The following is a 6,352-nucleotide window of genomic DNA, read 5'->3' as shown; positions in this document are numbered from 1 at the left end:
GTCTTTAAGAGTTGACAATGTCCACGGATACTTGTTGAGAGCAGAAATTATCTTTTTCACCTTGACTTCCTCCAATGTACTCAGATTAGACCTGGTATATAGTGGACTCTGAGTAAATGTCTGTTGAGTTATTGAGTGAAGAAAAGGGGACCCTGGAGCTAGCCTGGTGGCATAGTGGTTAAGTTCCTGCTCTGCTTTGGAGGCCAGGGTTCACGGGCAGATCTGGGCACCGACCTACACCCTACTCATCAAGCCATGCTATTGGGGCTCCCACATACAAAATAGAGCAAGATTGGCACAGATGTTAGCTCAGGGACAATCTTCCTCAAACAAAAAGAGAAAGACTGGCAGTGGATGTTAGCTCAGGGCCAATCTTCCTCAACAACAACAAAAAGAGGTGGGGACCTAAATTCTGTGAAAATAAAGGAAGATCAGTGATGGGTATTAGAAGACGGGGGCAAACAGGGCTTCATGGAGAATATATATTCAGGGAGACTAACTACCCTGGTTTGCCCAGAACTGAAAGATTTCCTGGAATGTGGAACATTCAGTGCAAAAACTGGGACAATGAGAGAACTAAAGGAATGCTTCTAAGAAAAACAGAAAATTAATAGGAGAAGCTAGTAAGAGACAGCTTATTCTATTACACCTTTGAATACAGTACGGCTTCTTCACTCATTTGTTCACCAAATATTATTTTGCTTCTATTATGTGCTAAGATCTATAGAAAAAAATCAATCACTCAATGTCTGGCTTGAAAGAGCACTGATATAAAGTTGCCCTCATTACGTAAGGACAAATTTGCCCTCCCAGATAAAATGCAATTGATTTCTGAGAACTTTTTAAAAGCTATTAATGTTTCTATAATTTTTTTTTCTTCAAATCCAGTTTAAAAGATGGCTTTCAGGATCTCAGTATTCTCTGAATCCTTTCTCCTTTGCCTGGTAATATATCTGATAACAAGAAATAAACATTAGTAGCAGGTAGGTCATAACTGTGAGTACAGTTTTTTTTTTCTGATTAGATTCTATTTCTTTTCAACTGTAAAAGCTCACCAAGCACCACCTGTAGCCTTTATTTCTTGGGTTTTACTAGTAATAATCACCATATACCAAGAGTACTAAGTAGTTCACATTTATTATCGGATTTAATCCTTACAGCAACTTTGTAAAGTAAAGATCATTATAATCCCTAATTTACAAATGAGGAACCCAAGGCTCGATGCCATTTGGTAGCACGCCCCAGTTCACACAGCTGGTAAATTGCAAACATGGAATTCAAAGCTCTCTCCAAAACCCACATTCTTAACCAGTGCACTAAATACTTCATCATCATAATTGCCAACACATATAAAATCCTTGGCTATGTGCTGGGTGCTGCACCAAGCATTTTACATATATCATCCCAGCCTTGAAGGGCAAAGAACTTGGAGATATGAAGGTAGAATCAATGACGGGAGGCAGGTAGGGCTATCGACTTTGGTATTCAAAGTGTGGTCTGTGGTCCAGCAGCATCAGTATCACCTAGGAGGTTTTTAGAAATGCGGGACCACAGGTCCCACTCAAACCAACTGAACGAGAATCTTTATCTTAGCACAATCTCTAGGTGACTTGCAAGCACATCAGTGTTTGAGAAGCACTGCTATAGAAGACCCGTGAAAAAAACCTACCCCCAGCTCTGTGTGGATTTCTCTAATGCAGTGGTTCTCTAAGTGGGATCCCCAAACAAACAGCATCAGCTTCACCTGGGAACTTGATTGAAATGTACATTCTAGAGCAGCCCCCTGATATATTGAATCAGAAACTCTGGGGCAGTAACCTGTTTTAGCTCTGCAGGTGATTCTGATGAACCCTGAGGTTTGAGAACCCTCCTAAGGCCATGCACTGCTTATGCCTATGCTCAACCTGGAAAGTGGAGTCAGCAGTGACACCCTGTGGAGCCAAGGGAAGTTTGCACCTTTTCTATGAGAATACCTGCTTTTCTTCCCCTGGTAGGATACAACTGTCATGATCTTTGCGCTACAAATACAAAGTTGGCTTCTTTCCGTATAAACTATTTGCTTTAGAATCCTGTGTCCATTTTGGTCAAGCAAGCAGACTAGATTCTTTAATTTAGCAAACATTTATGCACTCATCACTAAGTAGGTGTAAAGGCTTGCAGTAGAGGTAGCGCAGAAGATACAAAGCATAGCAGATTGGTCCCCGGAGTAATCTACTCACAGTTATATTTCTAACACCACTAGCCACTATTTGAATATTTGCCATGTGGCAGGCACTGTGCTAATTGTTTTCAAAAACTCAATCCTTATGAGATAAAGATGTTATTTATTATTCTCATTTTATAAAAAGAAGAGTAATGTAAGTACTGATTCTAAAGTTCATGCTCTTAATCACACAGCAGCACTTCTTAAAGTGATCCCCAAGGATCATTGCTATTAGAGTCACTTACTGTGCTTGTTTCAAGTGTAGATTCCCAGAGACCCACCAAATCAAGGCATGTTTAACAAGTACCCCAGGCAAATTACACACACACTACAGTTTGAGAACTACTGTAGTACTCTATACTGCCTCCAACAAAACATGGAGCTTTGGCATAATTCATCCTTTTAGCAAAATTTTAAAATAATTTTAAGATACTATTTAAAACCTATTTTGACTCTAAATAGATTGCCTCTAAGTTCTCTCTGACACTTTTTTTGAGTTGTTAGTATCACTTTAAATTTTTCAGCTTTGATGTTTGAAATCTTAAAATCGAGTTATTCCAGCATTGGTTATGCAAGCTGTGTTATGCCCCCTGGTGGCAATATGGATAGGAAGATGAAAAGTGCATTTCAATCAAAGGGAGAGAGCCAGCTTAATTGAAATAGGTGGTAGGACCTGAATTTGAAATGGAATTTCATATAAAACTTTTCTGGTCTTACTAAAAATAGGAAACGTCCCGTTAAACTAAAATCACATGTATTAATTTCAGCCTGCAAGGTGCATATTTCAATTTCCCTTGCTTTGTCATAAAATGGATTAGCTTCTTGAAATACGTCAGTTGAACTTGAAATTAAATATTTGCTCTACATATAGCTAAGTAGCTGGACTCATAAAAGATAACTAAAGTCTATATATGCACAGAATTTCCTTCCAGATCAGGCCTCAGCATATGTCACATATACATGAGGCCATTTCCTTCTTTCAGAGCATTAATTTCCTTATATTAATTCACTTTAAAAGCTTACATAGCCCAAATAGTCATTTTCAAGAAGGCTTAGGAAAAAAATTCTAAATTTTGTAATTTATTCTTCAATCAAAACAGTATACTAAGGGCTTCTTGAATAAGGCTTTTTATCTGTTTGGGGGCAAAAAAAGATGACAGTGAAGATATCGAACTACTGGAATGTATGTTGATGTTTGGCGTGAAAAAAATACATGAAAGATAAGTGTTTCCTGATGGATTAAGATAACCCTGGCCTCAATGGCTATATTATTTGGTCACAGGAGAGAAAAATAGTCCTTAAGTTAACACAACAAGTGACTACTAGGTGCCTGGGTCTGTGCTATACTGGAAGTAGTAAAAAAGGGAGACCAGGGCCCTGGTCTTATGAAACATTGAGTCTAGCCAAGCGGAAGACATATAAAAAATTATGATATAATGATACAAATTATAGTGAAAATAATAACATAACAAAAGGAATACCTAACAAAGTTTTAAAAGGTATCACAGCTCTAGTTTAGAGGCTGGCCCTGTGGGTGAGTAGTTGAAGTTCCATGAGCTCCACTTTGGCGGCCCAGGGTTTGCAGGTTGGCATCCCAGGCACTCATCAGCTATGCTGTGGAGGCATCCCACATACAAAGTAGAGGAAGATTGGCGCAAATGCTAGCTCAGGGTTAATCTTCCTCAAGCCAAAAAAGAGGAAGATTGGCAACGGATGTTATAACTCAGGGCGAATCTTCCTCACACATACAAAAAAGGGTATCACAGCTCAAGTTGGGATTAAGACTTGAAAAATGACTATTTTCCAGTTGAACACACAAAGGAAAACCATAAAAGAAGAAACGTGCAAACACATGGAAGTGTGAGGCACACAGGCAACTGAAATAGTTCAGTATTGCTTGGGGATAAAATTTGAAGGAGAAGTGGCAAGAGAAAAGGCAAGAGAATGTAGATTATGAAGGGTCTTGAAACCCATGCAAATTTACTTTATCCTAAGTCCCAAGACTTTCTCAGTTCACGAAGCCCTTGGTGTATGAGAAATTCAGTGAAAACTGCGCCCCTTGGCCAAAAAAATAAATACTTGACAGTTCCATTATTAAATAGTAAGGCTCAAACAACTTAATAGGCATTTATGTCCAAACTGTGTATTTAAAAAGAATAACATGTAAACTGAAATTTTTATTCTGCTCTTAAATAACCAGTTGTTCACTGGATATGTGTGCCTATTGGGCACCATACAAATTCTCAAACCTTGGAATCAAATTGGACATTGCCACTCTCATTTCTTATTCCATGATTTTCATGTGATCCTTGCTTATTATCACAGCAAACACCAAGAACCTAGCTTCCTAGAGATACCGTTGAGAGGAATGTAGTGTGATCCAACATTGAAACTGTGAAGTGCCTTGCGCTAGTGGTTGGCAGTGATGTCCAATAGATAGCAACTATCACTATGCTTCCTTTGCAAATTTAAAATAGTCTTTGGTTCTCCTGTGAGTTCACTGTGGCACCCTGGCAGCACAGTTTGAAAATCCAAAACCCTTTGTTCAAATCACTGACATAATCTACTTTGCACGTTTAGAATATTCTAATGCCTCCGTAGAGGTGGGTTAGAGACTGGGAGCTGGTAGAGAGATATTGCAAGTACACCAGGTGAGAAATGATGACGATTCAAATTGCAACATGGGCAAAGATGTGGGAGGAGGAAGATTTGGCTAAATCAATCCATAGTTCTTACTAACTGAACGGATATAAAGAGGTGATCTGCAGTGGCAGAAGAGGGAAAATGGATGAGTTCCTTTTCCAACATGAGCAAAAGTATAGTTAGTGATACTATATATTTAGCATAATATGTTTTTAAGTATTTTAATAATCATACTTGAATCTCATTGGTTTCCCTTGCAAGACTATTTTATTTCATGCATGAAAAACCTTATTCTGGAAGGGTCCATTTGGCTTCACCAGAATGCCAAGAGGTTAAAAACATCTACTGGCTATTGGATATGCAAGTCTGAAATTCAGGAGAAATATGAAAAATGTAGCCAAATATACATAATGTAGTAAAAGTTGTGTGGCTGTTTAATTCGTGATTGAAGCATGGATATAGACATTTTCGAGGAGGACAGAGGTTGAGAAGAGAAGGAAGGTCAAGAGCAGATGCCTAAAGAACACAACACTTCAGAGATGAGGCCCTTGTGGGAAAACATTTCAAAGGAGCAGACAGAGAATTAAGAGAACTAAGGGAGTGGTGTTACTGAGACAAAGGGAAAAAAGTATCCGATGGGTAGAATGTAAGGAAAATAAAGATTAAAAAGTGTCCAGGGACTTTTGCTAACTGGTAATGAATTGGTGATCTTAGAAAGTTCAGTGAATTAGTATAGATAGAAGTAACATTGTCACGATGGACAGAGAATGAAATAGATTCACAGGTATAGACTAGGTTTCCTGGAAATCTGGTTGTGAAAAACGGAGTAGTAGCTAAAAGTGGAGATAGGTCCAGGGAGATTACAATTTTTAAATATAACAGAGATATGGTCAAGTTTATACCTGTCACCTAGCCTCATAAACAGAAGCTTTCTATGGATTAAAATTCTGGCTGTTTACAGAGAAGCAAGGAAGGGACAGGGCAATAGCTCCATTTTGTTCCCTGACTATCCCTCCCTGGACACCTCGATTTTTCTGCTCCTCCTATTCCAGGACTTTTCCTCTCACTGAAAGCCTGGTCTCTACCTACAACAACATTTTATCATCTCGGACAAAGAGAAAAGTACCTGGAATGCCCATGACTTTCAATACTAAGATTTAATCTGCACCGAGTGTCTACCATGGCACTGTTCGAAGCACTTTGCACATTTTCCTCATAAAAATGTCACGGCGCCAGTGAGCAACTGGATTAGCACACTCAGACTTTCTCTTCGAACAATTACATTAGAAAGTGTGGCACGGGAGAAACTTTCCAGACTTCAGCATCAAAAGAGCTCAGTTTAGACTCGGATCCAGGTATTTCATCATGCGGGACCTTCATAGTTACTTCACCTATGAAGTACTAATAAACATCTGTCTCTAGAGTTGCTTGAGTGAGGATCAAATGAGATCCCAACCACAGTGTTTAGTGCACAGTCGAGGCTCACTAATGCTACACCTCTATATG

This window comes from Equus quagga, chromosome 13 (assembly GCF_021613505.1).
Source record: "Equus quagga isolate Etosha38 chromosome 13, UCLA_HA_Equagga_1.0, whole genome shotgun sequence".
Classification (NCBI taxonomy): Eukaryota; Metazoa; Chordata; class Mammalia; order Perissodactyla; family Equidae; genus Equus; species Equus quagga.
The sequence above is the reverse complement of the archived record's forward strand: the minus strand, read 5'-3'. Positions refer to the sequence as shown.